Below are 14627 nucleotides of genomic sequence, written 5' to 3' on the forward strand. Positions count from 1 at the left end.
AGTGAGCGCACCGGCCATTCCTATATAGGATCCGAACCTGCGGCGGGAGCGTTGCTGCGCTTCCAGCGCCACACTCTCCCGAGTGCACCACGGAGTCGGCCCAAAATTTGGTTATTTTTTAAATGCATTAATTTAAAGTCCTGATCTCATGCTATGCCCTGAGAATAAGTACATATGAATTAAAGAATTATGCAAATAATAAAAATCATTTAAAAATCTAGAAGAAATATTCAGTAAATAGTGATTTGCTTTCTGGATGGGAAATCTCTTTCTAAGCATAAAAGTAATGAAAGACAAATAACTTAGGAAAAAGGCTGAAAGGTATGACTATATGAAAATGTAAATATTTTGTAAATCAAAAATAACATAAAATTACAAGACAAACAACAAATTGGGAAAAATACTTGTCTACAAATATGACAAAGAGTTTTCATTTAAGAGCTTATAAAAATTGATTTTAAAAATCACTAAGATTTCAGTTGAAAGTCTTGTCTTATCAGTGAGTTCTGGTCTTAGCCTAATGGCATTTTATTAATTTGTATTTCTACACCGCTCTACATTCCTTTTCCATTTTCATTTATATATTAACTTTATTTATTCAATAGCAAATTTCTTGACTAAAGAGTCTTTCTTTTTAGTAAATCATCTGTCTTTTCAATCAATGTTTATTGGATTAGCCTCAGTGCTGGGCACTGGGCATCTTAAGGTGGATAAGATAGGCTACTCTGCTCAAGGAATTCACAGTCCAGGACTCAGGCAGATATAGACAACTACAGTAGAAGACAAGTGGTATGATATAGAAATGTCAAGGTGCTTTGAGAGCACAGAGAAGGCAAGAGAAGGCTGGACAGAGGAGGCATGCTTAAATTGTCCTGGAGATGAACAGGGATTTGTCAGGCCGACAAGTGGGGAAAGGGTATTTGGACAAAAGGAACGGCATATATAAAGGTTTAAAGATGAGTAAACTGTGTGATGACGTTTGGAAGATAAAAGTAGTTGAATATGGCTAGATTACAGGGTACCTCCAGGGAAATAATGGAAAATAAAGCTGAAGGTAAAGTCCAGATGATAAAGAAGTTTGGATATTATGAAAGTGATGACTAATCCAGGGAGTGATGTGATAAGATGTGGGGAAAAATTCCTTTGGTGGTGATATAGAGGATCGTTTGGAGGGGGCAGAGGACTGAGACCAGGAGACTATAAAAGGAGGGAGCAAAGAAGTGCCTGAGCTAAGACACTGCTGGAGATGAAGATCATGGAGAAGAGGGCACAGGCCCAAGAGGTGTTTGGGAGGTAGAGTCAACTGGATGTAGGAAACTAGAAGAAGAGAGCAATTTAGGTTGACTCCAGATTTCTAGATTTGGTGATGGGGTAAATTGTTGAACCATTTACAGAGACAGGGATCAGAGGGGAGGGAGCAGGTTTGGCAGTGGATTCGAAGGGGAGAGTGAGTTCATATTTGAGTCTGAGATGGGTTAAAGAAAAAGTTTAGACAAATTAAATCTAACAGAGTGTCATTGTGCAAAGAATCATTTGCGAATCAGGCAGCCCTCAGAACCAGAATAGGTTGCAGAGTGACTCCAGAGCTGCCACAGGGTCAGATAACATATATGGACAGAAAGAGGAAAGTGAAGTACAGGTACAGCTGGGTCAATAAGGGCCTTATTTGAACCTGGTTTGAACAGCTGGCTGCCTGTGATTGGCTGAGACTCTGCTACTTGTTACAAGAGTAGGTTACAGTCTGTTCACACATCAAGTTAGGTTACAGTTCACTATGTATGGAGAAGCCCTTATGCCAAACTTAAAATATGTATGGAAGCAGTTTTAGGCCAAATTTAATTTAACAGATTCTGGCAGTACATCTAGGTACAGATGTTTAGTACCCTGTTGAAAACATGTATCTGGAGCTAAGAAGAAAGTTTTAGGGTGGATATATGAATAGATATTAGGCTCATCAGCATCTAAGGTCATAGTTGAAATTACAAGTATGTATGAATTAATTACCAGGAAGAGGAGAAAAAAAAGCTGAGACTGGATTTCTGGGAACACTAATATTTGAAGGATAGAGGGAGGAACTAGAGCTCTTAGAGAATATTGAGGGCTGGCTGGTTAGAGTGTGGTGCTGATAACACCAAGGTCAAAGATTCTGATCCCAGTACCAGCCAGCAGCAATAATAATAATAATAATAATATTGAGAAGAAACAAGAAACAGAGTTAAAGCACCAGAAGAGAGTGGAGTTAAAAAAAAAAAAAAAAAACTAGGGCAGAGAAACTAAAAACTCTGGGGGCAGAGGGTGTTGAGGAAAGGGGAGGAGTGGGGAAGACATAACCATTGTACTAAGAAGTGCTCATGCTATTGGAACAGAAAAAAATCAACAATCACACATTAAATGCTCTGGTAGAGGTAGAAACAGGGTATTTTCTGGTCACCAAAAAGGAACAGAGAAAAGGATGAAGGTATGTGGGAATGAATTGTGTGAGATGAAGATATATTTAGTCAAGGCACCCCACAACACCTGGACCCTGGTCTCAACGAGCCATCCCTTCCTACATCCACTTATTTACCCCTCCCCAACTCATTCTTTACACAACAACCAGAGAGATCTCAAAACATGAATGTGATTACCTGCTTCCCACTCCAGTGGCTCCCCATTGCTCTTAGGATGAAAACCCTAAGACTCCCAAGGCTCTGCAGGATGTGGCCCCTGCCTCCCCCTCCAGCTCCACAGAGCCATCCTCCCTCTAGTCTTTCTGCCCCTCCAGCACGCTGTGCTCTCCCTTGCCCCTCCCACCCCTGCAGGGCCTTTGCTCATGCTCTACAACCAGTGTGAAATGTTCTGCCCTCTTGGTTTTAATTAATACCTCATCTTTCAGACTTCAGTGTGACCATTTTCTCTTTGAAAAACCTTTACTGATCCTACCAGACAGGACAGATCCTCTTAGAGTCATAAGAAGCTCTCTTTTGTTGCACTTTTTACAGATGTACTTTCATATTTGGTTTTATATTTGGGAGATTATTTTATTAATATCCATTTCTCACACCAGGCTATGAGTTCTGTGAAGCAGGGACCAGGTTTTTGTTGCACATTGTATCTTCAGCATTAACACATACATTGATTATGTAGATACTCAGTAAACGTGTGATGCATGAATAAATGATTGAATAAATAAAGGTCCACATGTGAAATGTATACAGAGGTCTATGGCTGTCAACCTAATACAATGATACAAGTGAGGGCTTGGCCTCAAATCCTGGAATTCTAGGAGAACCCAATGAGCAAAAATAGATAATATGAGGAACTACTTTTGTCTGCGGATAGGGATGACCTGCAGTCAAGAATCAAAACAAAACTGCCTTGCACTCTTCTTCCCTAATTTCTTACCTGGATCTTGGCTCTTCCCACTCCAAAAGAGAGGAAAGGCCAGTGATTAAAGACTATGATATTCAAAGCAATAGCCATGGTATTTTTCCCTATGCTCAAATGTTCTCAGGTTGAGTGATATTTTTCCAAGAAGGGCAAAATTTGAGCATATTTGTAGGCTGAGGGGAAGGAGTCAGGGAAGAAGGTGAAAATATAGGAAGGAAAGGGTAGTTGATAAAGCTAGTGCAAAGCAACCATGATTAGCCTTATCTACATCTGGCCTTGCTGGACACTGTTAGAGGATAACCACATCACAGAACAGTTTGGTGCGAGTGGCTATATAGGGTTGGGGGTTTGCAGAGCTGATGCTCCGAATTGACAGAGATGGAAAGTATTATCAAAGTATCATTTTCAAAAATTTAAAAATATGATTCTAATACAAATATGAAATGAACATGTGTCACAGATTTTATTCAATTCATCAGTTAATGAATTAACCGATGAGATGGTAGAGTTGGTTCTAATTGCACTGAGGAGCCGGGTATTTAGAATGTTAGAATACATTTGCAGCTAAGTTAGATACAAAACAAGTCAATGTTGCATAGGGCAATAAAACCATAGTTTATCTTTTCCACCAGACAAAAATAATTTGTATCTCTATTGGACAAAAATGTGCCAATTAACTTATAACTTCAGTGTAATAACAAGTAAATAAAAAAGTCAAACTTGGATTCTTCCAGATAACTAAATGATGGGTAAGTCTGTAACATGGTACACAACAGTGAAAGGAAATGCAGACATCCTCTTGCTTTGTTTCCAAGTTTTGGATAATTTTTCTTAACAGCACTGAAGCTGCTGGCAAGAAAGTGGGTCCAGTGATATTCTATGAGGTATAGAGGTAAAGGGAAACCAGGAGGAGGCTGATGTGCTGAGATAAAAGGGAGAAGTCAAGGGCGGGTGGTCTGGATGAGGTCTAGGAGCAGGTGAAGTGAGGGAGAGGGAGTAAGAAGATGGGAAGAACAAGAATTTGTGCAGAGACATACAGAGGTGAAGCAGTTTCAGGGGTTCTCAGAGCCCAGCGTGTGAGAACCTCAGGCTTCAGTCCTCTGCTGAAGTGGACAGCAGCTAACCGCAACTGGGTCTCAAATCTAATGAGCCAGGAGGCTCAGTTGATACCAGAAACGTTGTCCACAAAGATGTTGACTTCTTGTATCTCCTGAATCAGTTGGGATTTGATCAGAGAAGCAGAGCCATTACGAATGATAGAAAATAAAGGATATATTATAGAGACTATACAGAATCAGTCAGTTGTGGGAACTGATGGGAAACAGCAAGGCTGTTGCCCAGATATCTAGTATTTAGCCTGTAGTCACTGCAGGTCACCACACTGGCAGTCAGGAAAGAAAGCTGGACTTGAACGAGAGTGAGAACACATGAGAATCCATGAGGACTAACTAAAACCCAGGTCTGATTCTCACCACTTCCAACCTTGATACTAGGGTGTCCTGCCTGAGGTGCTGGCATTCTTCACCTAGAGCTGCATGCACTTGACCCAGACCTTGGAGAAGCTAAAGGAGTTCTGGCAGGAGCTAGAAGAGCTGTGGGTCAGGTGTTGCCTCATGTCCGTGAATCAGCATCTCAGTAACAATGCATGTGAACTGCTTCTGTGCCTGCTGACCTGCATCCTACCTTCACAGCATTAAAAAAACATGTCTGCTCCTTCACTTACATCTTCCAAACACCATGCAAATTTCTCTTCTGGCCAATACTAACCTGGAACAGACAGGGAAGGGAGTTCTGGGAAACATCGTTTCCAGAAGAGGAGGCAACTCCGGGATCTTTCTCCATCAGCCAGAAGAGAAATCGGAGGGGAATAGAAGGAATAGAAGCAGGTGGGAGCCCAAGGCAAAACTACAAATAAAAAGAAAAGGCAGATAATGTTGAACTGTAGAATTGGAATTTCTTTTTTGGTGGCTGGAGGGTACAGGGATCCAAACCCTTGACCTTGGTGTTGTCAGCACCACACTCTCTCACAAGTCAGTTTACCAGCCAGCCCCAAACTGGAATTTTTATTCCTTTTCTCCAAAATTTAAATTCACAATCTGTTCAACAGAGATTTGATTTCTAAATTGCATCTAGCTCTCAGTGTGTGTATGTGCGTGTGACAGGGAGAGAGAGAAAAGAGAGACTCACAAACATTCCAAATAACAAAAATCATCATAAATGTGAAGCTGGAGGAAGTAGTTTCACTGTACCCAGAGGAAATGGGTTCCATAGCCATGCAGGGGCCTGAATGTCCCTCCTGCTTTCACTAAACTGGCCTCATTATCATGATATTTGCATTTTTCTAAACAATATCAAATAATAAAAGAGATCTCCTTTTCCACCATTTGGTTGTTTGGGGACACCTATTTGTCAAGAAGCACAGTTTTCTCTTCTATAACGCATTTATCCCAGCATAGGGGCATCAACTTAAGGCACATCAATGCTAAGATGGAGGCAGAGAGAGGAGGATCTGAGGGGGACGTGGGGGAGGAGACCCTGAAAGGAAGAAAAGAGACCAGAAAGGAGGGGCAGGGGGCTCAAGCTTGTAATGAAAGCTTTTCCTCTCTACTCTCTGCTCTCAGCATGTCAAACAGACTGGATGAGCAGGAACACTGGGGGACCTCACTGGTGTCTTTGCTTAGTCCTTTTACAGCTCGGGTTAATTTTTAACTTCCTTTGGGAGAGATTAAAAAAACAAATGCAGAAACTCGGACTGGGTGACAGAGGCATCCTCGCCCCAGGGCTAGTTTCTACAGCTCTTGCTCTTTGTCCCCACGTCTCCTCCCCTCTCCTTTGTCTCCTGGTTCCAGGGAAAGCCTAGAGAATGATCACGTGGCTCAAATGGGGTTGTGTTCCTGGCAGTCGCCTGGGCTCCCTGCAGGGACCAGGATTCCTAGTATTTCAGGCTGCTGCCCCATTTCTTTTCGTTTTCTTTTTGCTTTTGCTGTTGATCTGGCTGTATGTCCACAAGACTGAGATTCTCTCACTCTCAAACTCAAGTCCAATGTCTTAGATTAAGATCGGTGGAAACTTTTTTAAAAAAGCAACGTTAAGCTAATATATTCTTATGCAGAAAGGAAGCTTTGTTCTATTCCTCTCTAAAACTGATGCTTCTTAGTAGTTCTCAGATGTTGCAGATATGTGTACTACTTATTTGTAGAATATGCACCAGATGGAGGTTCTTATTAAAACAACTAGTCACTAAGAATCCTTCCCTTCCCTTTCTCCATTGATACCACCTTCTTAAAGACCCCCTCACATACCACCCCAAGTAACTGAAGTGTAAAGAATTATTTCCCAGGACATTGTTTTTACTCTGATGAAAGTACATGGCAAATATTTTCATTAACACTCCTCTCCCTTTTCTGACTGAGATGTCGAATCTTGGAGTCAGCCTGGGTAATATTACACAGGAAAATAGCTCTCCACCCCCATACACCTGTGCTTAGTACAGTGCCTGGTATCTAGTAGATAAATACCAGATAAATATTTGCTGAAGGAATGAATGAAGAAGAGTCTGGGAAAAAAGAAGCTGAAGATTTCTAAAATGGGAGAATTACACCCAGTATTATCAAAAATTGGCTGTGTAATAAAAGTGCACCTTTTCCTCTTTGCTTAGCTAATTACTGGAGAAAAATTTCAGAGAATAATAATATTGGAAACAGAAGAAATTTCAGGAACCTTTAAAGCCTTCAGACTCCAGAACCAATAGGATCCCAGGCCTTAAGATTCCGAAGATGGTCTTAGACTTGGCCCTGCCTGCTCACAGGCTCAGGAGTGAACACAGCTACTGGTTATTATGTACGTCTAGAGGAATTAAGTGATTGCAGTATGCTCAGCTTAAAATGTTGTCATGAATCTGGGGATGGGGTAGAGGGGCTTGCTGTTTAGAATGTCCTGATTACCACTTTCTGCACTGGGCTAGGGACAGGCCAGAAACATTTGGCAAAATGTTCTCCAAAGCATCCCTTCCAGACCCCTGGCTGCTCTGGGAAGGCAGTACTGGCCGCTCAGTTGAGTACAGTCCTTGAGGTCATACAGACCTAAGCCCAAATTCTGTCTGTGTCCTGAGTTGTACAGCCCAATAAAGAAAAGTAGACACTGTGAGGTATGGTCAGTTTTAAGCTACAAAGATAACTCACTATTAGCTTAAGCTTTGGGGATTTAGTTGAGTGGAGAGCTGCTCCTGTGAAGATCAAAGACTACTGGATGGTGGGTGAGGTGGGCAGCAAAGTTGCACAAGGAAAAGGAGCGGGTTGGTCTAAGGAAGCTTGGCATGGTCAATTGATGGGCCCCAAGTCCATTTGTTGAGGCCAATAGTACAGTCCCAAGTTCACCATTGAAAGAAAGTGAGCCAGGATGCCGGGTAGCGTTCAAGCTTTATTAAAGGAAGAAAATCTGCTGGGCTGTGCTCAAAGTAGTGGGCAGCCCAGGGCTGCCCTGGAAAGGGGATAGCACCAGGTGTGGGGGTGGTAGAGCTTATATAGTGTGCCAAGGGCTGTCCGGGTAGCGTTCAAGCTTTATTAAAGGAAGAAAATCTGCTGGGCTGTGCTCAAAGTAGTGGACAGCCCAGGGATGCCCTGGAAAGGGGATAGCACCAGGTGTGGGGGTGGTAGAGCTTATATAGTGTGCCAAGGGCTGGTTGTTACCATTGAGGAGGGTCATTATGCTAATATGGATCAAGGTGGAGAACTGCATCCTTGCAGAAGCAAAAGGTGTTTCTTTTTAAGTCAGGAGGCTTCTCTCGTAAAGGGAAGGAGGGAGGGGAGGGGAGGGGAGAAGGTGGGTGGCTCCATCTTGTACTTGGGCTTGTCTAAAGTGGTGCTAGTTATGTTGCAGATCTATTATTCCTGCCTTTTAAGTATAGGAAAAAGGGGAAAAGGGCAGAGGTCTCATTCTTCTTAAGCTGCTTCCTGCTGGAGATGGGTGAAGATATGGAAAAAATAAAAGATTTAGGTGGCAGGGTATTGGTTTCATGTGGGGAGGATGTATTCCTCCAGGGAAGGGTCACTGACTCTGAGGGGCTGATATCTTCCTTGCAGGGACAATTTGGCAACCTTTTGGTTCATGAAAGCCTGTATACATTCCTGCAAGAAATTAGAGAAACACCAAAAGAGACAGGGGCCAAAAAGTAGGATAAGGAACAGTTAGGGGTCATAGTAGGGGCATAAGCCATGGTATCCAAGGGTTCAGTGAAATGGTTTAAGTTGTTTTGAATCACCCCGGACACATTTATGTTATAACAGCATTCCTCCCCCAAGAAGAGGCAGGTGCCTTCCTTCACGGCTGTAAGGAAGTAAAGGTTCCGACGGTTCTGTAAAGCGAGTGTTGGGAGTGAGGTGACCTGTCACTGGAGGGAGGAGATGCTATCTATACTTAGTTCTTCTGAGAGTTTTTGATAGAATTGAGAGGCAGTAGCAGGGCCTGCTATGCCAGTCCCAGTTGCAGGAAGGATCCCTGCCCCAATTAAAAAGGTATGATCAGGGCCGGCCCATGGCTCACTCGGGAGAGTGTGGTGCTGATAACACCAAGGCCGTGGGTTCGGATCCCTATATAAGGATGGCCGGTTAGCTCACTGGGTGAGCGTGGTGCTGACAACACCAAGTCAAGGGTTAAGATCCCCTTTAAAAAAAAAAAAAAGGTATGATTAGTGCACTCCAGGAACGGGGGGCACTTCCTGAGAGGGGGGCCAAAGTTAGTCCCAGTCCCGTCTCCATCTCTCCATCTGTCTGGAGGGTGATGTCAGGGACAAGCCAAAAGAATAAGCAAGAAGTCGCATTATGGGGGGCAGGCAACAGGATACCGTAGTTTTACAAAGGAAATATATTCCAGTTTTAGGGCATGGATGAGGAGGTGTAGGTGAGTGGTAGCATTTGGTGTTAGTGAGGCAGAGTGTGGGCAGGCCCCGCATAATGCTGACAGTCCCCACTGAGGTGAGATTAGAGGAAAGTGAAGAGACGTTTGTGGAAACATCGCGGGTTACATCAACAAGGAGGGGAACGACCACAAAAAGTTTCTTGCAAAGTGGGAGACAGATGAGTTGCTTGGGGACCGGTCTGATTCACTGAGGACTGCATCATCCCTGTGGACCTGGACCCTCCATGTTCCAGGTAAGGGGGAGCATTGAGATAGGAGGAAAAACATGGGAAGGATGCAAAGGGTTAGGGAGCCAAAAGAATTTAAAGGACATTGCCACAATGAAATTGCTAAGAAGCATCCTACTGATAGGAGGTAAAGAAGTACTAGGAGAAATCTTCCAATAATGTTACGCTGCTCTGGGGCAGCTGCTGCCAATCCTGTAGCAAGTACAAGGACAGGTACTATAATAGTAGCTCTCGTGTGAAGGACGTGAAGCGGGCCTGCAAGAGTGAGAGGATAATCGCCAGGGGAAAGATCATCCTTCTCTGGAATTGGGGGGAAAGTGGAGGTCCTGGAGATTTTCAGTTTTGTGGGTCCTAAAATGGACGAAGTGTGAGGAGATGTTGGGTTGGGGTTGAGTAGAGGGGCCCCTCTGGCTTGGTGTCAACAGATTTTTGGATAAAGTCTCAAGTGCTAGTTTTACCAAGGGTAAGTGATACCAAGGGGCCTTTCCTAGTACTTTTACTGCCGTGGGGGTGGTGAGAAGTATTGTATAAGGCCCTTCCCAGCATGGTGAGAGTGGCTTTGGGATTCGGGGGTTTTTTTTGTTTTTTTTTTAAAAAGATGACTGGTAAGGGGATCTTAACCCTTGACTTGGTGTTGTCAGCACCATGCTCACCCAGTGAGCTAACCGGCCATCCCTATGTGTGATCCGACCCCTTGGCCTTGGTGTTATCAGCACCGCACTCTCCCGAGTGAGCCACAGGGCCAGCCCGGGATTCGGGTTTTAATATACACTTGCTGTCCCTGGCTCAGTTTAAAGTCTGAGAGGGTGGCGGGGGTGGGGGGGGAGGATGAGGTAATAGACAGTTAGCCTGTTCCCAAAGAAGATCCCTAATGAGTGAAAGAGTAGGGAGATATTGGCCTAAAGGCGATGAGCTGGAAGGGAGAGGTGTGGAGTGAAGGGCCTACCATACATAAGTTTTGCCAAGAAAGAAAGGATTTCACCCTTTGTGGTATGGGTAAGGAGTTCAGAAATTAGACTCTTGAACTGAAGGAGAAGAAATCTGGGCCTTGCTGGGGGACACTGGATATTCCCTGGAGGCCAGGAAATTAAGGAGAGCAACAATGTGGGCCTGTGAATCCTCGTAGGAGGGGCTACAAAGGAGGAGGTCATTCACATGTTGTATTAAAGTGCTAGAGGTTGGGGGAAGTTTAGATAAGTCTTGAGCTAAGGCCTGGCTGGAAAGTGGGGGCTATCCCGAAACCCCTGAGGTAGTACCGTCCAAGTAAGTTGTTGGGAACGACTATTTTGAGCATGTACCTGAGCTGCCATCCAGACCTGCTCCCTGTACATGGATTCAGACAATTCCTTCCATCCCAGCCACTTCATGGAAGGGTTATAAAAAGCTGGAGCTGAGGCAGGGTTGTTACCTGAGAAGCGGGAGAAGGAGAGGGGTTGAGTGGCTGAGGATGAGCATCTCGAGGCCAGGTAGAGGGAGGAGAGAGAAATGTGGAGGGCTGACGGATCAGGAGATTGATCCGAGTCTGGAAGTAGACGTTGAGCATGAGCTAGGAGAATCTGAGACATAAGACAGTTTTGACAGAAGAGCATGTTCAGAGATAGGAGAAGGCCTGAACAAGGAATCTCTACAGCTTTTGCCATTTCAATGAGTGTCTAAATCAAGTGCCATCTTGTTGCCACTGGGATCCATTGTAATGAGGCATTTGAGTTTTAATGTCTCCCTGGAGGCCAAGAAATTGGCCAGGAGACTGCCCAGATGCATAGAGCAGCCCAGAGGCTAGAGTGGCCCAGAGGCGTAGAGCACGGAGTACAGTAGAAAACGGGACAGGCTGGGATGTTTAGGTTCAATGTCTCCCTGGAGGCCAAGAAATTGGCCAGGAGACAGCCCAAGGGCATAGAGCATGGAGGTTTAGGTTGTGATAATCCCATTTAGAGGGTGAGAAAGGGCAGTCAGTCCTGGTAGAAGTATGCCAACAAAGAACGTCCTCTCTGTTGCCCACCTTCTTTTTGAGAGAAAAAAGCCCACTGACCAGCTAATGAAGCATCCCAGTAGGTGGGGGGCACGAGAAGGGTTCCCTCGGCCAGGCGCCTGGGCTTTCATAGAGACCCAAGTCATAGAGAGAGAGTAGTCAGGGGAACCATAGACGTAGGCAGGACAGACGCACGGACTCACCCTGAATTGAGGCCGATGTTGGATGTGTTGGTCGGAAATGGCAAAAGGAGAGAGAGTCCCAAGTGTACCCGGTTCCGGGAGGTCTGGGAAGGGCGGCCGAGGGCCAGTCACCCCCAGAGAGAGGGGGTCATCCACAACATCGGCCAATACCCTTCCCGGGTTTTGGCACCACAATGAAAGAAAGTGAGCTGAGATGCCGGGTACTGTTCAAGCTTTATTAAGGGAAGAAAATCTGCTGGGCTGTGCTCAAAGTAGTGGGCAGCCCAGGGCTGCCCTGGAAAGGGGACAGCACCAGGTGTTGGGGTGGTAGAGCTTATATAGTGCACCAAGGGCTGGCTGATATAATCAAGGAGGGTCATTATGCTAATGTGGATGGGGTGGAGAACTGCATCCTTGGAAGCAAAAGGGGTTTCTGTTTAAGTCAGGAGGCTTCTCGTAAAGGGAAGGGGGGGAGGGGAGGGGAGGAGGTGGATGGCGCCATTTTGTACTTGGGCTTGTCTAAAGTGGCGCTGGTTATGTTGCAGATCTATTAACCATCAAGTTGTCTTTCTGCTCATTCTAACCCATTACTCTGGAAGCAGTTGCTCTGGGTCCTTCTTTAGTGTCCTGACTGATTGTGATCTTATACCTTCCAGGCTCAGTATCCTGCAGCAAGGAAGTCCAAATGCACATGCTCAAGATACTAAACATTTTTTTTTTCCTTTTTGTCTTTTTTCGTGTCAGGCAACGGATCGCAACCCTCAGTGTTGTGCCCGTACTGGACCGGGACCGGCAACGGAATCGCAACCCTCGGCGCTGCGCCCGCACCTCGCTCAGCCAGTGAGCGGGAACCGGTCTGTATGTGGGATCCAAACCCTCGGTGTGAGTGCCACCGTGCTCCCAAGCGGCGCACTGTAGCAGTGCGCCACCGGGCCGGCCCGATACTAAACATTTAATAATGGTATCCTCCAGTTATGACAACCAAAAATGTCTCTAGACATCACCAAATGTCCTGGAATGAAAAAATCACCCCCAGTTGAGAACCAATGCCTCAGACAAGTTATCCTCCACAAAATTCCTCATACAGGGTTGCTGTGATGATTGGCATTAGTTAGCCTACCCAGGTTTTAGAGAATCCTGCTCTAGGCTTATTCCAACCAGACCCCTCTCATGAGGGAAGGAGTCAACAGGGAAGGAGAATATATCCACTAGAGCCTGTGCCTTCCCTCCTAGACCACATTCTGGGTACTCAGGTGTAGGGAAAGTGAAGGAAAGTGGTCAGGGCCCCTCAGATGTTCAGAATCTTGCCAAGCATTTGATGTAAATATGCATGTGTGCCCAGATATTCCTTGGTTATTGTCTAATGTAATTGTGCATGTGCACCAAGGTGTCCTGAGTTATGACTTAAGTATAAAGGATGAGTGGCTCTGATCCACAGCCCCCCCCAATGCCCCCGGGGTCAGACATGGGGAGGCTGCTACTGCTGCTGGAGGCTGTTGCTGCCAGGGCCCCTGGGACCCTCCGAGAGGGAACCACCACTGCTGTTGCTGCTGCTGCTGCTGCTGCTGCTGATGACTGAACTCCTGTCTTTTGCCAACGGCTCCCAGGATCTTTCCCAATTACCTAGTGTGGACCTGCATGTGAGGGATCTGGTGACCCAGCCTAGCATATGAGGGGTCTGGTGTACAAACCCCAGTCTGTACAATGGGTTTGAGCCTTAGCCCTGACAATACAAATGGAAACTTAGTATAACTAAAATAATGAAACGTTTTGGTTTTAATTATGAAATGCCTAGCCATATAATTAGTATAGTCACATAACCCTACAATTGGCATAGTCGTGTAGCTATTGCTATAGTTTTACATCAGGACACTAAAATTCCTTGCTCAAAAAGGTCAAGTCTTCTTTCAGGACTTACATGGACTCTTCACTAGGTCACTTCTGCAGACTGTGGGTTATGCCATTGGGGAGGCCCACCTGGGGACTCAGGAGGGTTAACTTTTGGTAATGTAAATGGAGCTTAGACATGCAGGCTATACTCTTGTCCTAGAACCTGCAAATGTTAGACAAGGACCTGCCCCCATCCTTCTCAAGCCACCAGCTCTATAACAAAATGTACTTGAGAAGAGATCATTAGCAGTTCCACATTCTGTATGTGTCTTCTCCACCTTTGCCCCCTTCCTCAACCTCTGCAGAATGTGGTGATGAACACTCACTACAAGTGGAGAACCAGAAAGGAAAGAAGAGATTCTGAGATCCCAGAGAATCACGCCCTGTGCAAGCAGGGGCTAGACCACTTTGTACCTCTCCACTGAGCAGAGTGCACTACCCTGTTGCTGGTGAAACACTCTCTAGGAAAACATCAGCTTTCCTGGTAGATTTGTTTTCCTCTGCTTGTCTCTAATCAGCACATAGTATCGCCTTCTCCTCTGGGCTGTAGGTTCCACAGTCAGGCATTATTTAGTGAAATGTCTCCTCCTCAGTGAAGCAGTCTGGCTGATCTTTCCCCAGATTGAATGAATCATTCTCTTGATTTTGAATCTGCACAGCTTGTTTCTCACACCTTAACTATTTACTGACTTGTTCCATTGCACCTTGTGCACAGGTGAATCACATTAGACCCAGCGCCTCAAAGGCAGAGGGCAGCCCACTCGTTGGCTTCCCCAGTGGGCCTAGCACAGGGCTCACAGGCAGCGCAGCTGCTCAAGTGTTACTCGCTGAATCAATTAACTTTAAGATTTGACCTGTTTGGGATTAAAGTCGCTGAGATCTATGAGAAAACAAGTCCAACCAGTTTCCCTCTTTGTGCTTTCCTCTATGGCTCTTACATCATGAAGCTGGTTTATTTTGTCAACTTAATGCCCTGCTATCAATACTCAGTTCATACGGGGCCCACAGGCCCTCTTTACCTTGTAAAGACTGGGAGCATCTGGAAAAAAAGGAGGTTTTAGGGATTATATTAGT

This window comes from Galeopterus variegatus, unplaced genomic scaffold (assembly GCF_000696425.1).
Source record: "Galeopterus variegatus unplaced genomic scaffold, G_variegatus-3.0.2 Scaffold3876, whole genome shotgun sequence".
Classification (NCBI taxonomy): Eukaryota; Metazoa; Chordata; class Mammalia; order Dermoptera; family Cynocephalidae; genus Galeopterus; species Galeopterus variegatus.